This window comes from Aedes aegypti, chromosome 3, assembly GCF_002204515.2.
Source record: "Aedes aegypti strain LVP_AGWG chromosome 3, AaegL5.0 Primary Assembly, whole genome shotgun sequence".
Classification (NCBI taxonomy): Eukaryota; Metazoa; Arthropoda; class Insecta; order Diptera; family Culicidae; genus Aedes; species Aedes aegypti.
Window position 1 is genome coordinate 157,226,374 of NC_035109.1, and position 25,127 is coordinate 157,251,500.

Sequence of the window (25,127 nt, forward strand, 5' to 3'; positions counted from 1 at the left end):
CGGAGTGAAGAAAAAATCGATACTCCGGATAATCGAGTCCGACCTGTAGTGTTAGAAAAATAATAATCTCGGTACAACAAATTAAACAAAGTATTTACCTGATGTATGATTGATAATTTTTTTTGACACACGAATTGCTTTTCTTATTCACCACTGAAATACAATTTATTTGGAGCTTCTATTTTGAACACGTTTAGGTATAGACAAAAATGTACCGATTTGATTTTCTGCACTTTAGGTATAACTTATATTCTATGTAGGTAGAAAAAGCAGGAGCTTTTAGCTACATCTTTGAAGAATAAATGAGAACTGATTGTTAAAACTGGAATTGCCTACGTTGTCACAACCGAATCGCGTGTACTATAGCAAGCAGAAGGCAACGTACTTTTGTTTCGGGAATGAAGGAGCCCAAGGCTGAGAATCTCTTTTGAAAATATAAACTAAACACTTTTGTTACCCTTCATGACGATCAAGCCCATCAAGCTATTGTCATAATTTGAATACGTCAAAAATTATTTCATTCATTTTTTATCTGTATTTTGATTATGGCAGTTAGAGTTGTGCTTCACTGAATTCACTGATTATTGTTATTGGAACGTTTTATTTTAACTATTCAAAAGAAAACCTTAATGAAAATATCTTAACGAAGAGTTGCATGCCAATAAAGAATCATGATTCAAAACTATACAAACAAAGTTGATTTGTAAGATCTATTGAGAATATTTTTTTTAATTTACAAATTAAATGAGCACCCTTATGCAAAACTGAGGACAATAGCCCTAATGAAATATCACATATTATATGTTAACAGTGGCCTACGATGACATAGGAGATGTTTAATTACTCTTGTATTTACTATTCCATTCAAATTCTCATTTTTTTTAAAGGACCACCGTAATGGAATATAAGTGAGCCTTCCCAATGAAATATCACGAATCTAATGAAGGAAATGGCCTACGATGATGAAAAAGGTGATAAAATACTATTGTTTTTAATATCCCATTCAAATTATGATTTTTCGACAGCAAGGCCCACCCTTATGAAAAATAAGTGAACCACCCTAACAAAATACCAAATATTAAATGTAGAAAATGGCTTACGATAATGTGAGAGATGTTCCAATACTATTGTCTTCAATATGTGGGCTTCGTAGCCGTGTGGTTAGTGTCACCAGGCATTTAGCCGCATCGTGCTAGGGAGTGTGGGTTCGATTCCCGCCTCAGGCCGGTAAACTTTTCGTGAGGAATGTTTTCCGACTGTGCCACTGGGCGTTGCATGCTAGTCCGTTGTCTAGTGTGGTGCTTCCTTCAAAGGGCATAAATGCCCACTGGAAGCATTAACGTGTCAGTGTCTTTTTCTTTTTTTTTTTAATATTCAATTAAAATTCGATTAAAGTTCAATTAAGAATGTCACATATAATATGCTTTCAGTGGCCAACAATGATATAGGATACGTTTCAATACTATTGCCTTGAATTTCTCAGCAATTGAATTCAAATCGTTCATTTCAAATTCAATTCACTCCCCCAACCTAAAAATTTACTAAGTCCCAAAAGGTCGATTTTCGTTTCATGCATTCCTAAGACATCTGGCATCAAAAAAAATTTCGATTTCGGAAATATGTTAACCCCCCCCCCCCACCTTGGGAGATTTTTCATGGGTCAAAAAAGCCAAACTTTGACCGCTTTGGGAGTCCACTTAACGAAGGCCGATTGAGCCTAAATTTTGCATGAGGACTTTTTTCGAGGAGACAAAAGTTTTGAGCAATACCATTTTTTGAAATTCGATGGCAAAATTTTTCCCATACATTCTGGCACCCTAATAAACATTGTGAAACCAGTTTCGGCAGGGCTAATCTTCTGCAACCGAATTTTGGTCGGCGCGCCATAGGCGCTACGCATTCATCATAATATGAGAGATAGCCGTAGATAGTGCTGTAATGTTTTATGAAGGGCCGGATCGTGTTCCACGCGGTCACAAACATTTCTTCATGTTCGATCGTTGTCTATCCGAAATAGTACCGTTTTGATTCATATCCCAAACACTTAATGCCAACAGTCACTCCAAATGCATCTGATGGGATTGAATTAGCTGATATTTGTGAAAATTTTGATTTCTTCGTACAGTCTAAATGTTAGCTGTTGAGTGTGTCGATAATAATGTTTATTTAAACTTGTTTAGAGTTGTTTAGAAAGGATTTTGACCGAAGGTGAACTATTTCATATATTTTCAAAATGCATATGCAATAATCAGAAAATTTAAGTTATTTTATTGATGTACAAATCCTTATTGATATTAACTGTCTATTTTGTAACATATTCCCTTTTTCTGTTTACTATTCAAGAGAATTGATATGTTTTATTAATTTTTTACATTGCACCGCATCGGTGAGAGATGTTTTTTTTTGACAATCGATAGTTTAAATAACACATGATGTTTTGGGATTTCTTGTATACCTATATAACACATTTGGTGTTGGCCGATGGATCCATCTACTATCAGTGGAGTTATCCCATTCCTGTTGTCATCTTTCATGCTCTATACATCTTTGATTGAATCGTTCGGTAAGCACTGGCTATTCTTAGGGATGGTACACAAATTATGTCACGCTAAATTTTGACTTTTTCGACCCCCCCCCTTTGTCACGTTTTTTGTATGAGTCCTTCGAAAATTTTGTAAGGCTTGTCACGCTTGGCTTGACCCCCTCCCCCCCTTAGAGCGTGACGTTATTTGTGCATGACCCCTTACGCACATAAGCATATTTTGTATGTTGCGCTGTGTTATGTGCTAGAAATTCCATGTAGGGTTTTGTTCTACTTCGTCGTAAGCGCTACAATTCGTCGTATCAAACTTTAAATGTTCCTCCACGGCGGATATTGAAACTTACCTGCAACATAGATCCATTATCCAAGTGTAATTTTGTGAAAGCTATTATGGTTTGTACACTTGTACACCAAAAATGCAATGAAACTACTGTATTTCGGTAAATAACTTCAGTTCAATTATCCACTTTGCACTTTTTCACCGAAATCGCATGGACGAACACGATTTGAGAGAAATGCTTAGCGATCGACTGAGCCACACCACTTTCCAACACTTACTTACTTACTTCGCCGGGCACTTATTTTCACTATGGAAAACCTTCGTACTTCATCACTGAAGGATTTCATTCCAATCACACGCCGTAAAAGTTCTATAAATCACCAAATTTTACGGAATTTCCTCAACCGCCGCGTATAATTGAGAATGTAAACAAAGTTCAATCATTCGTAGGGCAAGTGTACCATTAGTGGTGCACCTAAGGGAAAACTGCTAAAACACGGCGTTAAGATCATGAAATATATGATTTTAACGTATCATTCGATAGATCTCAAATCCTTCTATCATTCAAATGTATAAAAATCACGATTCATTTGAAATTTCCCTGCAAAAAGCCTTGCACCAATAATAGGAACACTGTTCCTTTAGTGGGGGTATATTTTAAGGATGGTTCCTTTAGTGGCGCAAACCATTGATTTCTTATGGGACCCTCCACTATGGGTACTGATGCACCACTATAGGTGCAAAGGAGCAAAAAAATTAAGCAAAATAATTGTTTTAAACAGTTTTACGGTTAAATTTCATGAATATTATTCGATTACTTGTGTCATTTTCGCATCGTGCATAATACAAAAATATCACATAATCATTTATTAGCGCGAAACATGCCAAAACACACTACCTCCACTAAGGGAGCGTTTGCCCTACTGAGAAAAAAAAAGCTAGTGCGCATCAATATGTGCGCAACGCTCGACGTAAAACTACGGTTCCTTCGATTGTGTTGTTTTCGCTGTACTGTGAGCAAATGCCATAATTGTATGGTCAAAAGGAATTGTGTTCATATCTTCTTCTTCTTCTTTCTGGCGTTACGTCCCTACTGGGACAGAGCCTGCTTCTCAGCTTAGTGTTCTTATGAGCACTTCCACAGTTATTAACTGAGAGCTTACTATGCCAATGACCATTTTTGCATGCGTATATCGTGTGGCAGGTACGAATATACTCTATGCCCTGGGAAGTCGAGAAAATTTCCAACCCGAAAAGATCCTCGACCGGTGGGATTCGAACCCACGACCCTCAGCTTGGTCTTGCTGTTCATATGTTTGGGCTGAATTTTGATGACGAACAATTAATTTTAAAGGAAATTAGTATTAGTACTATCATGCTGAAGGAATGGGGAGATGCCCGTAGATCTATATATTCTAGTAAAACATTTTATTAAAGCGTTGATATGTTTTGTTTTAACCACTCAATACACACAGTGAGCCGTAAGTTGTGAGACGAATCTGGAAACTGATTGCGACGGAGTTGAAAACGATACGACGGATTGAGAAAACGGTGAGATGCATTTTATTTGCATTATTTCCAAAAAGAGATCAATATTTATCAAAATGTTATTTTACAATGCTAAAGTCGTTTTGAGAAAGAATTGTTTGGCATCGGTTTGTATCACCATCATTCACTGCAATACTGGGAAAATTGCAGTTCTCACTGATCAATGCTTAATACGATGGATACTAGCACATCACTCTATCTTTTCGTTTTGTATCGACATAAAAAGGCATATCACTTACCCTTACTTCGCATGCTACACGAAGTCATTTGGGTTCGACTTGCGTTGCCGTATGTCGCCACGGGGACTTGAGACCGGGGGTGGTTTAGAGCAGGTTTCAGCTCGCGTCAGTCAGAATGAGTCAACAACAGCCCGCTCGCTTCTGGATTTCTTTGTGTGCTGCTTCTGCTATGCTGCTGTCCTCTGTTTTTTCTTTTCCGATCCTCTCCAGCAAGAAGGGGGCATGGAGGAGAGATCGAAAAAGAGGCAGCGACTTTGAAGTGGAATTGCGCCACTCCAGTCTTTTAGTTGATTCAAGTTATCGAAGGGGATAAGACGGCGTTTTTATGATAATTTTTCGTGTGGTTCTGTCGCGCTCTGGTTTTCTTGCGTAGGATATTTCTGCGGGCCCGTCGTTGCTCGTTTTTTTGCGGTATTGAAGCACGCTTTCGGAAGTGGGTGGTTGAAGATCTTCATAAACAGGGGGGCGACGGTGTGTTATCAAGATAAGCTTGTAGTGTGCTGATTGCTTACCGATTACGGTTGGTTGAATGCTCACTGATTGGTCCTCGTTGACAGATAGCGGAAAATAGAGCTGATGAAAACAGAATATCGGAAGCCGATAGAGGAAGCTGTTGATGAAGTGATTATACCATGTTTAATGAATAATTTATCTCTGCTATTGTGAGATATTGTGGTTTTATTAATACAAAAGTAATCACTCGAGATTACCGACTTACGATAGCGATGCTGGTGGCTAGTGTTTAGTGGATTTTGTTTGTGGTGTTGTTTGTCTATACAACGTGTTTCGCAAAAAGCAGGATTCGAGTGATCGTGTGTGGGTGGTAGCTTTTATAGATCTGTATTTATGTGATCATCATTATCAGAGAAAGGCAAAATGTATCTACGGCTTAATTGAAGGCTCTCTAAACGATCCGGATTTCACGGTGAACTCAGTGACAAAAACACCAAGAAGAAAACTGTTTCTCAGTGAATTCGTTGATGACAAGGACAAGGACAATTCCTTGCAAACAGAAAAGCGAATAACTGGAGCCATTCCAATCATCATAAAGGTGAAAACTGCGTCAGCATTCGGTTGAATTTATATAGGTGAGTTAATTGATTTTTACGATTATGGTTATGAGCTGTTGGAAGAGTTGGTAGGCGCATTAACTGTATAAATCAATTTGCATTGGACCAACGCACAGAACACGTTTTACGATTATTGGATATGAGCTTCGGGGGACCGTTTAAATGATCTTCCACACGGCAATTTCTGTGGGAGCACTTTTGCGATTCATAACTTTGTTGGAATATAAATGGACATTTACGGTGCCGTACGCATTTTATTATAGTTCCTTCAACCAGTTGATGTTTCACTAATGGATTTGCGGGCTATGGAGTAATACTATGTTAGAAATTATATATTGAAGTTTTCTCATAAAAAAGACACCAGTCAAGTTTACTCGATCATGTTTTATTAAACTGTACTCACATACTGGTGATACCGGACGCTCAAATGTTTTCTTGTTACAAATTCACGCCATTTTTCATTGAGTATAATCGAGATCGCCTCCTATACTATCGTTAGCCTTAATGTAAATTTTATAATATTTGTACGAATTATGTCGAACAAATTCGTATAAGTGAAGAATTTCTGAAGGTTTTGTTGTATCCTATAAAATAAGTCAAAAATAAAAAAGGAACGATTTTTCCTCCGACCTACGTGTTTTCTTTCTTCTGTCAGTAGGGAGCCGAATTCTATTCTTGGCAGCCGAAGTGAATAATATGCGTCTTACAGAAGTGCTATTTATTGCAAAATATCAAACGATTCGGCCGAGAAAAAAACCAATGCCAAAGTGAATCATGGATGTGCTTAAGTATCTCTACACCCTACGAAGCATTATCTTCGGCTTACTGTTCCATAAGCATTGTCTTTATAGATGAATTTTTGAACTTCTTTTTCTTCTTGCATTTACGTCCCCAGAGCCTGTTTCTCAAAAAAAAAAAAGTTCCTGGACCGACCGGGAATCGAACCCAGACACCTTCAGCATGACTTTGCTTTGTAGCCGCGGGCTCTAACCACTCGGCTAAGGAACTTATACCTTTCAAATTTGTTCATTCGGACCGCCAGAAGCTATTATGAAAGTTTGAGGAAAAATTGACGATAAAGTTCGCCTGAAAATCGAAAAATTGTGTACCATGATCTCAGAGTTATGGTTAAATTAGTGTAGAAGCCAACCTTTGAAATTCAATTAAACAACATAGAAAACATAGAATTTTAATTTTAAAGCATGAATCGAATCATTTTAAATTGGAACTTCGGTTAGTAAACTATTTTGTGTGTAATATTTACTTACACTTTCATAAAAATTAAAAGTTCTATCAGTTTCTGAAAACACTATTATGGATCCATTTCTATTTGTTGCATATTATAGATCACTGTGCAAAATCAAGAGATTCACAGCTCAATGCATCAGTATTTATTTATGTATTTAACTAACATTTTATTCTTAAGATAACAAATGGTAGAACATACTTCTATACAATTTGTTTTACGATCACTATTACATGGAGTTTTAAAGAGTTTGTCACTTTTCCTTGATAACTTAGTTATAGTATGAATAAATATTCGAGTTATTTCGGATTCCATTTACTAAGTAATAAGACGTAGCGGTAAACACTCAAATGGGCGTAGTGGCATAGGTGTAAATAGCCATCATACTTGTGGAGAGCTACGGCCTATTCTTATTCGTTTATTAGTACCGTTATTTGGGGGCAAATTGATCACTATTTTACATCTTTTTGTTGTGTTATCCTTCCGAATCCAAATATTGTAACATAAATTTCGACTACTCCATTAATCTTTATCAGTTTTTGAAATTGTTTTTTATGTAACAATATTCAACATATCATAAAATAGTTTGAATACCAAAAAATTAAAATGACACACTTGTAGATTTTAGAAATACAAATTTCCCTTTATACTAAATTTCAGTCTCCTGAATCTGAAAATTATGTCAAAATTCTTACATCTCAAGTATTCAATCAGTTAATTACAAAATTAAACTTTAAAAATCTGCCTACTATGTCTAAGTGTAGGCAATTTCCCTTGAAATAAGCACATTATTCGAGTTTAAAGCTAGCTAAAAAACTAAATCTGCTATGGTGTATGGTATCAAAAATAAGTTCAGTAGTTCATACTTGAGCGTACACAACATTTTTAACACTCAAAGTAGGCATAGCACCAGTGGATTGTTTAGCACAGACATTTCCAACTGCATTGCATACAGTCCAGTGGTTTTTTATACCGTGCTCTGCGACAGTTTCGAAAATTTATTTCACCGCCTTGAAATTGCTCAACTTTTTGCTTTAAAATATGCTTTGAATTATACCAAATTAAGCCATATCTGGAATTTTCAAGAGCATAAATGTAATGAAGAAAACAACCATTTTCGCTGAAGATTTGATCGATTAGTAACTCGTTGGTTGTGACCAATCAATCGAATTTTCATTTGAGATCGCTGTTTTGTTTTCAAATTTAAAAATGTAGAGGTGGTTTCAATTTATCTTCGCGTTATGATATTTTCGATATTATGGTGGATGACGAAACACAGTTTCAACGAATCTTATAAAAACAGTGCCCATATCTATCATTATTAAACTTTCATGAACCTCGAATGTTTACGGTGGGTGCGGTCCGTACCGGGGCCCAAGCTGCAAAATCGCGGTAAGAATATATCGTAATTACAAATTTGAAATAGCTTATAGGAAACTGAGAATTTCCAAGAGAACTTTCCAATAATTTCTGCAGGAAATAATCTTAAAACTTTTTAAAGGTTGAACTAAGAATCTCTCTGAGTAAACCTACAAACAGTTTTCCCCTCCAAATATTTTACTTTAGAAGTCCTCCTACGGATATCGCTGGGATGCTTCATAAAATAAAATCAACTATTCCTCCAAGCATTTTATCTCGATTGCCTGGTAGAACTGCGTAAAACACAATAATGTTTTTTTTCCAGTGAATTATAATTTCAGGAATTGTCGAGCAAATTGAATTTTCCTTTGAATTTTTCTAAGATTTTTTTACAACTTTTCCTAGAGTATACCGAGGAATTGCTAACACACTTCGATAAATGTTTATTGTTACCCTATGCATACAAAAGCGACTGAAGAAGTTGATTCACATATTTTTTATTGTATTTCACAAAATTTCTCTCCAGAAATTACTCTACGACGAAAATCCTGGCCACGCTCTTGTATGAGTGAGTACTTGTCGGCCAAATGTAAAACGTTATCGAGAAAATACCTAAGGTACATGTTAATTTAAAACAAATATATTCATTTTCATTAAGTTCAGGTTGTTCAGCGCAGGCACTTTACTTTAGTACAGTAAATCTACTCTATTTTATTATGTGGTTAATTTTTACGATACCGCGGCGATGCATCTCTCTATTTGGGGAGCCCCAAATTTGTCACCGCACCGGGCCCTGAAAACTTTAGCTACGCCACTGGGGAGGGGAATGCTACTCCTGGCTCCCTCTTATTTACGCCAATGCGTAGCGGTAAACGCTCAGCTATTCACCAAAACCAAGTAGAAGGTCGTGGATTCAAATCACGTCGGTTGAGGATATTTTTGGGTTAAAAATATGATTGACTTTGCAGGGCATAGAGTATCTTCGTACTTGCCACACGAGTACAAATACAAAAATGGTCAATTTGGTCCTAAATTTTTCAATGAGTTCTTGTTTTTTTTATTTAAAAAAGATGAAATATCATGTTCTTGCAACTGCTTTAGCAATTTTTCCAGCTCAAATAACGGCTATATCATATTTAAACTTCAATTTTAGAAATTGTTCCAAACATTATTGTCTGTTGCATGGGCAACAAAACGCGCCGCCAAATTTCAAACAGACCAACCAAATCGTCGCCAGCAAACAAATCAAAGCAGGTGATGTGCCGTTATGTTGGTAAGATGGTGAATCGTCAAATTCACAGTGGCTGGTTGGCTGACGACGGTTTTGGCGACGGTTTCACCGGCGACGATTACGAATCATCGCGTTCGATAAGGTGCAAAATTTACAATAACCTTGACACTTTTGATCATGTTTGACGTTCACTTTGTCGAAAAAAAATGCCACAGGGCTTTTAGTTTTAACACTGGGGTTTTTCCTATATGACATTTCGGAAGGGACACGGAAAACAAAAAAATTGAGTAAGTGTGACAAAATCTCAAAAACGTAAAAAATGTTTTTTTGGATTATCATTTAAAAATTAATTAAACATGTGTTTTTGGCCTAAATTTAAGCGTTTGGTACTAAAATTGGGACAGGGCTTTAGGCCCTATTGCTAAAAAAAGCTCTCATTTATGTTATACTGCGGAGAACACTGAGCAGAACTATAGGATCTGTCCAAGTAGGGACGTGATGCCAGGAATTGAATAAGCAGAGCTTGCATTTGGTCGTAAATCATTTAGCGTAAACCATTTTTAGAAATTGGAGACATATTTCTAATCAAAGTAAAAAAATTATATAACGTTGAACGCTACGAAGTATGCAACGCTCTTCATACTTTATAAAAAGACACGGACACCAGTGACAAGCATGCTACGTCTGCTGAAACATATTTCTTCAAAGTCCATCGCGTAGTTCACACCATTATCATCTGGTGAGTATACTGCACGAACTACTGTTCTGTGCAACAAGATCTGCAGATGGCGGTAGTGCGAAACGACAAACACGGAGATAAAACGATGCGTGCGCCTATGGTTGTGAGGTTTGAAACAAGCTTTGTTTCAAGCCATACTTTTGTCACAAACATATTTTATTAGTCAGTTTGATGAACGATTGATTTATCCATATGCATGAATTGGCGTAAACACGTGATCACTTTCATAGCAGCCTGTACATTTTGGGAACTCTAATATGACGTATATTTCGTGATAAGCAAAAATACTAGCTTAGCTTAGACTGACTACACATATCAATGGTTGTTATTCCGTGATTGACCGAAGTCAGTGAAGATGCACAAAGAATCAACTAGAAGTTCGGCTGGGATTGGCCATAATCTTCTTCAGTGTGCATAATTCAGTGCCTCTATTTATACATGATCAATAACGGCGCCGGCCACGTCCTTGCAGTCAGGTGGGATTGGGGGAAGGAATGTTAGTGTGTAACCTTTGCTATTTGGAGACCGTGTTTGCCTCTGCATCTTCACAAAGGTTACTGGGAGAGATGTTTGTTAATGGGGAGGATCGTTGGGTCACAGGATTCACTTTGATAAGCGATTAGACCATGATAAATAATTATTTGTGAGATACAAACATGCTTATATATAAATATAATATTTTCATTTGATATGAACAATATTTATGTCGAGAAAAATTATGCCGACACTTGAGGTGACGAACCTTTCAAAGTTTGTTGTATAAAGTGAACCTATTGCTAGTCTACACTTGTAGTGTCCAAAGTTTTTTTTTTTAATTACAAAAATAAAGGTAAAAAGAAGAAGGTGTTTTGAATAAAAAAATTAGACATAAGTAATTTATGAATCGGAGTTTATGTCGACACTCACAGTGACGAACCAAATGCCAAATGTTGAAAAATCAAATTTACGTCTCACCGTTGTAACGATTAAAGGTGCAGTCATACATATTTTATAGATTAGAACTAGTAGCATGAAACGAGCTCACCAATTGATCCGTCATCCTTGAGCAGCAACAATCCACTTTCAGCTTCACTCGTTTGCTCGGCTTTATAAAAGCTCTCAGAGAAAATAGGCGCGCGGCCCGAGAGGGAAAACAACTGACGACTGCTCGGGCTTTCTTGACGCACTACCCAGGAGCAAGCGTCAACGTCGAAAGATCAAAAAGGACTAATCGAACGCGGTGCTTTTTCACTTTACACGACCGACGCGCGACATGTTTGATCCTGCCCTCATCGCCGGCCCCCGCAGGAGCAAGCGCCAAGGTCGAAGGATCAAACACAACTCATTTCATGGTAAGCAAAAATACACGATATAAACGAAGAAAGGATGTAAGTTCGAAGGTATTTGAACTTAAATATATGCCATTCTTGTAAAATTACGCCCGATGTGACTGACTGATTTTGTTTTGTTATCCGAATAATATCCAGTTCAATGTGACGGAATATTACGTCATTTGTAACTTAAATTTGCTCATTTTACTTGCTTCAATATGTCGGGCAGAAATGACGTATGTAAATATAATTTATTTTTTCGTCTAATAATTCAAATGTGTGTTGAAATCGAACTTATCTTTTTGGATGTTCTAACATCAAGATTAGGGTGTCCCATTTTTCCCCGACCATCTCGGATGTCGCCTCCCCCTAAATTAACAGATTCCTTTTGATATTCAAAGACTTCCTGCAAAATTTCAGCTCAATTCATTCAAATCTCAAGCATTGCAATGAATTTTTCGAAATTGTGCATATTCATTGAGTCGCTCATAATAATGTGTGCGACCAGCTTGCATGCAAGGAAATATACTCCTAGTGTGCCTTGCTATTTTTAAAGAAAACAAACATCATTGAGGTTTGACAGCATCAGCAGTCCAATTGTCGTGATCATTGAATGGCCAATAAATTTTAACATTTTTCTAGGTTTTTCACAAAGGAAAGGAAACAGAATGCAGGTTTTTTACAAGGATTGACAAAGATTTGAAATATTATGGGCTGGATCAAACTCTTTGTGACGACGTATGCCGGGTGATTTAAACTTCAGCATTATTCGTTTTTTTGTTTTACTGTATGAGAAATATATGAATCATCAAGCCAATTTCCGCAAATGCACTAGCGTCGTGATTCGAATAAAAATAGGGTAGACATTGGATCTGTGTGAAATCTTAGTATGTATCGGTGCTTTATCCTTGACTAAAAGCAGGATTGCATATGATACACTATAGCACCTAGGACAGGACGTGACAGCTCAACAAGGACTGCCCCGTTGTTTTTCAATCGATAACCTTGACGATACAAAAGCCAGTGCTACCAGTATCCTTTTTAAGCAAATCAGTTGAACAAATTCAAGTATCAAGGCTCACAATTTGGTTGTTTCTTGCATGCTCCATTCATTTAGCACAATAGCGAATGCTAGCTTCTTTTTTAAAGTAGGTTAGATTCAAAACCGGCGTTATTTTTAGAGAAAATTGATACAATTTCTATTATACTGCACTCAATAAACCATTTTTGATTTATTTTAGTATTGTAGGAGCACATGCGGTAAACCAAACATCGAATATAGATTGATTTGTAGCAAAAAGATTTCATGAAACATTTTCAAACTTTCAGTAAAAACTCTAACTTATGAACTAGCAACACGGCCGGGCTTGCAACAAAGTGTCCTGTTGCAATCCAACTCAACGATGTGAAAGTAGGCCTTTGCCAAAACGACCAATCAGAAGTGGTCTTTTTTGACAGGCAAATGGTTTCAAATTTGCACTAGTACCTGACTAGTCCTGTCCTAGTATAGCACTAGCGGGCAAGGATGAAAAAAAGTTGCCTCTAGCGATTAACAACATAGTAGGTATTTGAATGGTCTAAGAGGGCCGTTGCTCTTGCAGAAGCATGATTTGAACAACTTACTACGCGCGCATAGTTAGGATATATGGAGCATCCGATGCACTGTTTGTCGCGGGACAAACCGTTTGTCGGATGTTGTAACATGTTGCGATTAACATGAACCAAAACGCGTTTACGGCATAATTCTTCGCCCAAACCATGCCCGATTGACTTTCGGATCAAAAATGGCATACCAGAAGGCAGATCGCGTTATAAAAATGTAAAAATCCTCCAAAATTTATGACTTTGGTTTGCGAACAATTGATCGTTAGCACACATGCCGAGCGATTCAAGCAAGCCCAATTTGATCTACACTCTACTTGTTAAATTCATGTTGAAACAGATTGAGTCGACATTGATCAAATCAATGAAATGTCATTCAAGTCGGTGTTGCCGTTTTGCCGTTCTTGCCGTAATGCCGTTGCATTGTGTTTGACCATTTATTCGCGGAGCGGAGTTTGTTGTTAGGACTTGACGACTAATGGTTTATCGTTGTTGCTATGATCGCATGATAAAGAACAATCTCGATGCATCATTGATTTTGTCATGATCACTAGATTTCCGTCTTTGCTAGCGGGCACATCCAGAGTTGGAAAAAGTTCTGAGATTCACACTACAGTAGGCAAGCGTAGCGAATCACAGTCACCGGAGCCAGTAAAACTCACGCTTTAGGCAAAATGCCTTGAAAATAGCAAAACACCCGTTGCTAAGGGCAACCCAAACCTACTGTAGAAAAATGTTCTATTTCCGGTTGCATTTCCCGCATTTGCAGCCTTCAATGACACTCCTGATTTAGAAAATTCATGGCTACTTGATGAGATTCACAATTTTGAACTACTGTATTAGGAGAGCCACGTGATTTTCGCAAAAACTCAAGCCTACTACTATTACCATTCCCAGCATTGGGCACATCTCCCAGACAGATTGTAGAATTGAACAAGAGAGTAAATCACCTTTTCAAATTGTGTTTGAATTTGTGCAGCTATACTAAAAAAAAAAGCATTGCATAAGCCGTTGATTGCAGTGCTAATTACAGCTGCTGTCAAAAACTGTTGATATTCGTCCTCATTTGAAAATCACCACCCACTACCCAGACAACCAAAATGTACGCATAACTAAATCACCTGGAGGCTTTGTACATACAAAATTTCACTCATAAGATGTCGCGAAAAGCCTTCTACGTACAAAAGTGGAGGCGATATGCGTGCATATATTATGTGATGATTAACCCCTCTACCGGCAGCTTCATTTTTTACCGCAGGAAAAAAATTCAAATCGCGATAACTTTTTTGTTTCTCGGTATTTTTGCACCATTTTTTCACAAGTTTTCAAAAAACTCTTCTTGTTTGAGGATCCGTGTCGATATTGATCATTGGTCATCTGGATCCAGAGATATTCCGAAATTCCTTGGGGGACCGATGCTTAACCATAACCCACAGATTTTTTAACGTATTCAGATGTTCACTCTTTGAAACAATATATTAATGAGAGTATCTTGTGAAAATATCAAGCAATTTGGAGCAGCCGTCCTTGAGTAATGAGCATTTATGTTGCTGGTACCAAGCTGACCAAATAAAGATCTTGAAAACTTCAAAAACCTCATATCGTAATTTTCAAATATCTCTAAGAATTCTTAACCAATTTGTATGATTTTTTCAGAGTAGCTCCTTATTACATAGCATTGTATAGCCCACATTTTACTTTTTCGATAAGTTGACGTAAAACAAAATGGCCCCCTAAGACATTTTGTATGGAAAATGTCGGTCCCCCAAGGAACATTGGAATATCTTTAAAACCAGATCACCAATCATCAATATCGACACGGATCCTCAAACTAGAAGAGTTTTTTGAGAACTTGTGAAAAAATGGTGCAAAAATACCGAGAAACAAAAAAGTTATCGCGATTTGAATTTTTTTTTTCTTGCGGTAAAAAAAGAAGCTGCCGGTAGAGGGGTTAATAACATACAATGCGAGTGTATAAATATTCTACCGAACTAACCTGTTATCTTATGCGACTTAACTTATGATAACAAATGTTGATTTGACAGCTCCTACGGATTGATTCGACATACTTTGTACGAGTATACGGGACGAAACAAAATGTACAAATAAACTCAGAAAAAAATGTTTTATGCGAGGAAACTCATCAATATGACGAGTTTATCCACGGTGTTTTGTGGGTTTGATATAATTAGTATGAATAAACGAGTTATAACGTGAACTTTTATGCGATTTATGGCTGCCTGGGTACGAACAAATTTTCTTGTATGCAAGTGGATTGCATACAATCTTATGGGTGATTTGATAGATATGTATAATTTCGAAAAACTCTTTGCGATGCTTGAGATTTGAATGATTTGAGCTGATAATTGGCAGCATGTTTTTGAACATCAGAAGGAAACTGTTGATTAAGGGAAGGGGGGGGGGGAATGGTTCACCCTTATCAAGATACAGTAATGTCCCGATTTTGTCAGCCCCATGCCGCACTTAAGGTTGACAAAATCGGAAAAGAATTAAAATCGGGAAATTTTTTTTCGATGGGTTTCAAGTTTTATTTTAACTTACGAACTTAGTTTTATGTTTTTTTTTTTTCAATATAAACATTGTTGTTTTACTTCCATTCTTCATGTACCTTATTAAGAGGTAACATTGGTCAATTTCTTGGATAATTATTAAAAATTTTGGTCTTTAGATGATTGTATAGACGTGGCCAAGGTCATAATTGACTTTATTCTCCCAATATTGCCAGTATAGACGTGTTTACTCTGATTAAAATAAATATTAATTTTAGGCTGACAAAATCGGGCAAACAGGATGCTAAAATCGGAGGTAGATAAAATCGGGGGCTGACAAAATCGGGTCACTACTGTATATCCTTTATCTTACCGCAAAAACACAAAATCATTTTTCAAAATGTGGAAACAGATAAAATATCACGTGTGGCGAAATATGTCCACTACTAGTACACCTACCCTAGTTATTTATATTCCATAAAACAAATGAAGTTAATTTATGATCAAGTTGTAGGCAATTCTGCCTAAGGAATCTTGCTGTTTTGTCTTTCTCCTACCCATGAAGAACTTTTCCTGAATACATCGCCACGAGCAATGGATTTTTAAGCACCAAATTAAACGCTGATTTCATCAAGTTAATATGGGAGCCTGGTTAGCGTGCACGCATCGCGGTTGTTTTTAGCAATGTTCGAGGATCAAACCCCGTAGCCGGCACCAGTTTTTGTTTATCCACATAGTGATAATTCTCGGGAGAAGTTGGTGAGCGAATGATGGAGTGAAATAGTAATTATCTTCAGAGTGGAATGTTTTTCGGTTATCCCCTATCGAAACTTTAAGGAAAATAAGTGTGAGCGTTAAAAGATGTTCACGTGAGTAAGCGAAAAAGGATTCTCCTAACGTGCGAAAAATCGTTGATTTCGCATCATTGATACGAAAAATTCAGAACCCTGACTATTATCGTCAACTCGAAATCAATCGCATTCTAAGCCGTATTTATTTCCATTAATGACAACTCGGATAAAATTGTTTGTTCAATCCTTAAAATTGTGTCAGGGTGATGTTAACAGAACAAAGTATTATATTAATGTATTCATTGGAGTGTTTTAACGGAAATATACTGTGAATTTATCGTTCCAATCTCGATTGCCGATAATATTCGAATGGTGCCGAAGCTATTGCCCTATTCAGGAACATGGTTTTATACAAATTTTTGTACAATTATAATAATGTTTGTCATGTTTGTTTCAAGTTAAATCAAATTTGTAGGTGATCTTTTCTGTAAAATAAGAACTTCAATGCATAAAATCTAACCTAAGTTCTCAATTAATATTCTCCAATCCAGTTCCAACTGCAATCATGTCAAACAATAGTATGGCTGTGAATTTTCGTGTGGTGTTTTTTATCTTTATTATCAAAGATACCCAAAAATCGATAATCGAAATAATCGATGAAATAAATCGTAATGAAACCTTTTGACTGCTTAATCTTTCTATACGTTAGAATGTAGATTCACTTTTTTAATACCGAGAAGCATGTTGTCGAGAAAAGCGAGAAGACAATTTGACACTTTTACCATCTCAGAATTGGTCACAGAGAGTAAAACATTGAAACCCTTTTGAGGGTTTCTTCCACATCAGATAGCCGGAGGAATTCATGATTTATCATTTTACGACAAGCTTCGTAACCGTCAAAACCTTTCAACTTAGTGCCCTGCACCTTCCCCATCTTTCATTCAAAATATAAACCCCGCCAAACGGTATTCCATTCATTATTTTAAGCATCTCTTGCCGAGAATCAAAACCCATCAGCAAGATTTGGTGTGCTCACGTATGAAAAGTAAGCCATCACCTGAAGCCCAGTTCCATTCAGTAATTTTATTTTGTCACCGGAACGACCGGCTGGTTTTATAGGTTCCGACGTAAACACCCGTGCCGAGACCGACCGTGAATGTCATTCTCATTCAAATGGAAAAGTATCACATTTCAGCAGCATCTTCGGAAGGCGCAACCGACAAAGATCGAGAAGGAGAAGCATGTTGGGGAAAATGTTTGAAGAGTTCATCTGTTCCGTTGCTCCGGAGCAAATGCAGTTTGACAAACGATTATGGAAATTAGTCCTTTTTAAGTGAAAGTACTTCACTCAAGAGGATAAATTATGTTGTTTTTTTTCCTTCGTTTTCCTGGGGCAAGGTGATTCGCTCAGAAACAAATGTTTAAGTGTCCTCGCTGAATTGCAGTAATGGGTTGAGTGCATTTCGATTACCGCCGCAAGCCTGATGGTGGTCCAGTTGTAATCTTGTGTGCTGGTGGTAGCTTGACAAGAACAAACTAATCTTTCGTATACTGAGGACAAACTAGGGTAACTTGGAACCGGAGCAAAAGTGACTAATGCGGAGACACAAGAACACAGAAGTTGAACATTTATCAGCTGACGCATATCATAATACTCGAGATCGTTGGGTTTTTAAATGACCCGTGCTACGATGTCAGAAACGAAAAGACGTGATACAATTTGAATGTCACTGGAATGCTAACCGTGTTCATATACGCAATGAATTTGAAATAGATTCATTTACGATCATTTGTCAACTCATTGTAGAAAACCATTAATATCACTCAGAACAGAAACAGCTGGAAATTCAATTAGGTACTGCAATGCAAAGCTTCTCACAGAAGACATCTTAATCAACTGACCATCGTCACAATCCATACATTTCTCTGGAATGGCAGCCATTTGTAGAACGAATAACCCCAAATTAAGGCAATAGCGCTCACGATTGGCTGACCGCTCCCCTCTCTTTTGTTATAAGCTCAACCATTAATCCGAAAAAAATAAGTACCTCATGGCTTCTCTCCTTTGAGCTGTTAGAGCTGAGGCAATTCTCTGTTTTCACTGACGGTCGGAATGGCAGTCATAGGGTCGGATGCCAACAAATTGGTTTACGATTCCAGCACATGGCATCGGCCCACTAAGTGGCACAATTTTATTTCCTTCAAAGCTACGCTTGAGCTTCTGGTGGTTGATCAGCGTTAATTCAGATTTAGCTGGAAAAAACTGTGCTGTGGGTATATGTGGAGGATATATGATATGAAACTATGTGTGTCTTTTAGATGTTAAGTTTTACTAGGTTTAAAATCTTCCTCAAGCAGGCTCAAACAAACATAACATATCTAGTTTTGAGTCTAACAGCTGACTAGGGTTGAACAAGTACTCCGTTAAGAACAGGACTTTGGATCAACAAGTGCAATCAGTATTCTTTTATTAAGAAAATAAACAAGGTTAACATTCATGTGAACTCATACAATAATGTTGAATCAGATTAGACTTAAACTCCTTTAAGGCTCAAGAATCCATCATTCAATCAGCACTCATCGAAAACTAAAAACCATAAATGCCATTCAAATCTACAAGCTAACTAGTGATCTCGTGAAGGTTAATGAGTACGGTTTATACGCAAACAGGCTCAATAAGATATTCTAAGCATATTTGAGACTAAATAATATATAATCCAAGAACACTATTGATAACAGGACAAGATACATACCCGAGCCGGCTCAATTATGATATTTTGAGTTTGAGGAGCCCAGATAGCCGTAGCGGTAAACGCGCAGCTATTCAGCAAGACCAAGCTGAGGGTCGTGGGTTCGAATCCCACCGATCGAGGATCTTTTCGGGTTGGAAATTTTCTCGACTTCACAGGGCATATAGTATCTTCGTACCTGCCACACGATATACACATGCAAAAATGGTCAATTGGCAAAGAAAGCTCTCAGTTAATAACTGTGGAAGTGCTCATAAGAACACTAAGCTGAGAAGCAGGCTTTGTCCCAGTTGGGACGTAATGCCAGAGAGAAGAAGAAGAAGAAGTTCAACGATTATTTACGGTAATCCGAAAACTCTTTTCGGCAAAGGTCTTCGAATGCACATGCGTAACGAGTGATTTCTCGGAAATCCAGGGTAAAGACTCACACTTAAGCAGGCTTGAACAAACATATGTTTTCCAATCAAATAGTTGTGTAGTGTTATTCAAGAACTCTTTTGAATACAAGACTTTGCCCAGTAAAATCACGATCGTTTATAATAGGATACAAAAGTACAAATGATGAGGCGATATACGAATATCGCCTCCACTTTTGTACTCTTATGCGTTATCGTTTACGAGTTTGTGTTCATTGGGTGGATCAAATATTTAATTAATTTATTTTAATAACATCTAGACAGATAATATTGAATCAACAATTTCACACTACAATCTTCGGTTCTGCTTAGGCTTTGTTTTGCTCATCTTGATCGTAAAGATGGAGCGAATTCGTACGCTCACAACAATTGTGAGTCAACATTTTATGTGCATGGTATAATAGACTGATGCAAATTTTGAAGTTTTTGCTCCCCTATGCTTAAACGATGTCAATTATGATGAAAATGATCCTCTCTAAATTTGAAATGATTTGGAAGAAATTTGGTTGTGCACAGTGGCCTACGATGACATAGGAGATGTTTAATTACTCTTGTATTTACTATTCCATTCAAATACTCAATTTTTTTAAAGGACCACCGTAATGGAATATAAGTGAGCCTTTCCAATGAAATATCACGAATCTATTGAAGGAAATGGCCTACGATGATGGAAGAGGTGATAAAATACTATTGTTTTTAATATCCCATTCAAATTATGATTTTTCGACAGAAAGGCCCACCGTAATGGAAAATTAGTGAACCACCCTAATAAAATACCACATATTAAATGTAGAAAATGGCTTACGATGATGTGAGAGATGTTCCAATACTATTGTCTTCAATATTCAATTAACATTCAATTTTTATTTTTTTTATTTTTTAACAAAAAGGACCACCCTAATGCAAAGTAAATGAACCACCCTAATGAAATATCCCATATCATATGCTTTCAGTGGCTAACAATCATATAGGATATGTTTCAATACTATTGCCTTGAATTTCTCAGCAATTGAATTCAAATCGTTCATTTCAAATTCAATTCACTGCCCCAACTCAAAAATTTACTAAGTCCCAAAAGGTCGATTTTTTCAAAAACAATTTTTTTCAAATAACACCAGATCTCGACGTTTAATGCAATTTCATGTACCCCCCCCTTTGGAGATTTTTCATGGGTCAAAAAAGCCAAACTTTGACCGCTTTGGGGGTCCACTTAATGAAGTCCGATTGAGCTCAAATTTTGCATGGGGACTTTTTTCGAGGAGACAAAACTTTTGAGCCCTACCATTTTTTGAAATTCGATGGCAAAATTTTTCCCATACATTCCATTGGCACCCTAGTGCACACGCTATTTGAAGTTTATATGGAAATTACTATGGAAAAGGCAAACCTTTTGTATTCAGTCCTCTAACTGCTCGTCATAATAATCTATGGAAAAGTGAACACACTCATCTCATGTGAAAACTTCCCAGCTACAACTTTGCCGAAGACCACATTTCGATGGAACAAAGCCTAAATCATGCTGAGATGATCATTCAATTACTTTCAGAGCAACACTGCTTTTTTGCTGTAGAACATAGTAGCCTGGATTACTTTGATCTATTCTTCCCGCCAGGAGCACCACTGTTGCCTGCCGAACAGTTGGTGAAGCATGCTACATGCAAACCAACTTTATGATGATGAATAACAATTTATCCTGAAGCCCAATCAAAAAGTAGTCTTCGGCAAAGTTGTAGCTGGGAGAATTTCACATAAGAAGAATTTGTTCACTTTTCCATAAAATATTATGACGCAGAGATAGAGGGATGAACACAAAAGATTGGCGTTTTCCATAGTAATCTCCATATAAACTTCAAATGGCGTGTGCACAGTCAATTTTTTTTCGAATCACTTCAAACTTTGGGAGGATGCTATTTTCCATAATTAAAATTGTTTAAGCATAGAGGAGCAAACATTTTAAAATTTGCATCATTCTTATAGTATACCCAGACAACCAGAAATCGCATTAAAGTTTACGTTAAAACTCGTTTATTCATACTAATTACATCAAACCCGCAAAGCACCGTGGATAAACTCGTCAAATTGATGAGTTTCCTCGCATAAAACACTTTTTTCTGAGTTCATTTGTACATTTTGTTTCGTCCCGTACATTTGTACAAAGTAAGTCGAATCAATTCGTAGCAGCTGTCAAATCAACATTTGTTATCAAAAGTTAAGTCCCATAAGATAACAGGTTAGTTCGGGAGAATATTTATACACTCGCATTGTATGTTATTAATCATCACATAATATATGCACGCATATCGCCTCCACTTTTGTACGTAGAAGGCCTTTTCGCGACATTTTATAAGTGAAATTTTGCACGTACAAAGCCTCCAGGTGATTTCGTTATGCGTACATTTGTCTGGGTTGTCTGGGTAATCCATGCTGAGAGAGTGAAGATGAACGTTTGCTTTATCCAAATGCACATCTTTCCATTGATAACTCTTGCTTGCCGCTTTGGGTAATTTATGTTTTGCATAAAATTGGTAATGACCTTCATATTTTCTGGTAATACAATCTTTAACAACCTAATTTTAATCTATTGGATCATCAAATACCCCTTTGGATGTAAACATAGCATAGAAAATGGAAAATATTCGCCTCTGTTTTTTGATCAGAATGACAGTGTGGGGCCCAGATAGCCGTAGCTGTAAACGCGCAACTATTCAGCAAGACCAAGCTGAGGGTCGTGGGTTCGAATCCCACCGGTCGAGGATCTTTTCGGGTTGGAAATTTTCTCGACTTCCCAGGGCATAGAGTATCTTCGTACCTGCCACACGATATACGCATGCAAAAATGGTCATTGGCAAAGTAAGCTCTCAGTTAATAACTGCGGAAGTGCTCATAAGAACACTAAGCTGAGAAGCAGGCTCTGTCCCAGTGGGGACGTAACGCCAGAAAGAAGAAGAAGACAGTGTGTCAGTGAATGTTACAAGTGGTGACACACAGTAATCGGCACCAAACAGACGGTGGTGTGTGTCTGTCTTGTTTTCGTTCATGGCTCGTAATCTTCCACGAACGATAAATGTCATGCGTGTTGTATGAATGCAGGTGGATAAATTTGATGAAGTTATGGCTCGTGTTTTAATGATCGTTAAATTTTCCAAAGCCTACTGCGAAGCTCTGCGAACACATCATCATTGCATTTGGGATGAACTGAGATTGGTTGCTCCGTCAACGCAAGAGCATGGTTTCGCTTTCATCTTTGCCCTTATGGGCAAAGAGCTGCAAAGAGATAACGAAAAGCTTCCTGAAAATGCTGAAAATGCGAACTGAGAAATGGAAAAAAATACTCTCCTCTGTACTGAGAAAGGGGAAAAACAATCGCTTTCTATTTGGAGCACTGATGTTGTCAAAACAAACTCTTCACAACTCAAACGTGTGCTAGCATAAGGGCTTGAGTCGCATGATCGATTTCTCTTAATCAATCTTCTTTTCTGCGAATAAAGGTGACAAGATGCGGGTTTGTTAGGATTTTTTCTCTTCAGGTCGCCTGGCAGCGATGCAATCTTGCGTCCTGAGATGAAAAAATGCTGACAAACCCGCATCTTGTCTTCTTGATTCACAGAAGAGAGGATCGATGAAGAGAATTATTATATATCCTCATTCTAGCACACGCTTGAGGTGTGGGAATGAAAATAAACAAACACAAACGCGTAAACTCATCATCCAGCAGTGTACGGACGCTCAGTTTGTGTGTGGGTAAAATCGCTTCTCTTTTGAAGTTGATCGTTACAAGGGAGAGAAAGATGGTAAATCAAGAGCAAGGAAGAAGACTGGTTCTGCTCTACGCTCGCCAAATCTTTGCGCACTTAATCCACCCACCTAGCTCGCTGCGCTCTACGCTTTCTTGTACCAACCAGATCCGGAGCGAACACTATCTTTGCAGGGTTTCTGTCCGGCATTCTTGCAACATGTCCTGCAAATCGTATCCTTCCAGCTTTAGCCGCCTTCTTAATACTAAGTTCACCGTGCAGTTGGGCGAGCTCGTGGTTCATTATTCGCTGCCACACACCGTTTTCCTGCATACCGCCAAAGATCACCCTAAGCACCCAGCGTTCGAAGACTCCAAGTGCTTACAGGTCCTCCTCGAGCATTGTCCTCGTTTCATGCCCATAGAGGACTACTGGTATTATGAGTGTTATGTATATATGGTACATTTTGCGCAAATCTTTTGACCGCAGCTTCTCGTGGAGACCATAGCAGGCCCTACTTACACTGATGATGCGCTTCCGTATTTCACGGCTAACGTTATTATCAACCGTCAGCAAGGGCAAGGAAGACAAGCTCGTCGACCACCTTGAACGTATCCCCGTCTATCGTAACAAGGCTTCCTAGTTGAGCCCTGTCGCGCTCGACTCCACCTACTTGCATGTTCTTGTCTTGGACGCATTCTTCACCAGTCGAACTTTTACTGCCTCGCGTTTCAGTCGGGTGTACAGGTTTGCCACCTTATCAAATGTTAGGCCGACAAAGCTCATATCACACACCTTCACATTGCACAAAAGGCACGAAAGTCCATCACCTTATCGTAGTCCTCGGCAGGATTCAAACGAACTGGAGTGTTCGCCTGAAACTTTCTCACGATTTTGCACACCTCCCATCGTTGCTTTTATCACTCATGTAAGCTTCCCGGGAAAGCTGTTCTCGTCAATGATTTTCCACAGTTCTACTCGATCGAGACTTTTTTATACCGCCTTGATATCGATAAAAAGGTGGTGCCTAAGGGCCTGGTATGCACGACTTATTCGTAGGATTTGAAGAATTGAAGATCTGCTCCGTTTTCGATTGGCCGTCAACGAAGCCGTTTGATGACTTCCCACGAACTCGTTTACTGCTGGTGAATTTGCAACGCACATCGAGAATTTTCACAATCCGACTTGTCGTCCTTCTTGTAGATGAGGCATACCCCTTCCTTTCACTTCTCCGGTAGCTGTTATGTTTCCCAGATTGTTCCTATCAGCCGGTGCAGACAACTGGCCAGCCTCTTCGGGCTCATCTTTATGATACCACCCTCACCAGCAGCTTTATTGTTCTTGCGCTGTAGAATGGAATCCTTAACCTCCTTCAAAGTGGAGGCTGATTGGTTTCCATCGTCCATAGTACTGACGAAGGCATTTTCTCCGTTGTCTCGACCTTCATTGCTTGTTATCTCAGTACCATTCAGGAGTTCGTTGTAGTGCTGCTTCCACCTTTCGATCATCTCACGCTCGTCCGTCAATATGCTTCCATTCTTAACCCTATACATCTTGACTCGCAGTTCGTAGCCGTTGCGGGATGCGTTGAGCTTCTGATAGAACTTCCGTGTTTGTTGAGACCAGCATAGCTATTCTATCTTCTCACACTTCTTCGCCACCAGGAGGCGTCATTAATGTCACTAATGTTCCACATACTGCTGAGTCCCTTGATGCAGAATAACCACCAGCGCTGCATTCTTCTCCTCCAGAATCTGCCT

The 25,127-nt window shown here is 38.1% G+C and overlaps 1 protein-coding gene across 2 annotated transcripts in view; it reads left to right on the plus strand.

The window, feature by feature from the left end:
- The first annotated feature begins 4,912 nt into the window (after window positions 1–4,912).
- LOC5573045 (GATA-binding factor A) overlaps window positions 4,913–25,127 on the plus strand; it is a 182,844-nt gene continuing 162,629 nt past the window's right edge. For both annotated transcript variants that reach the window (XM_021852257.1, XM_001654318.2), the window contains exon 1: window positions 4,913–5,697. The gene's annotated coding sequence lies outside the window, so the exon portion shown is untranslated. The remainder of the gene's footprint in view (window positions 5,698–25,127) is intronic.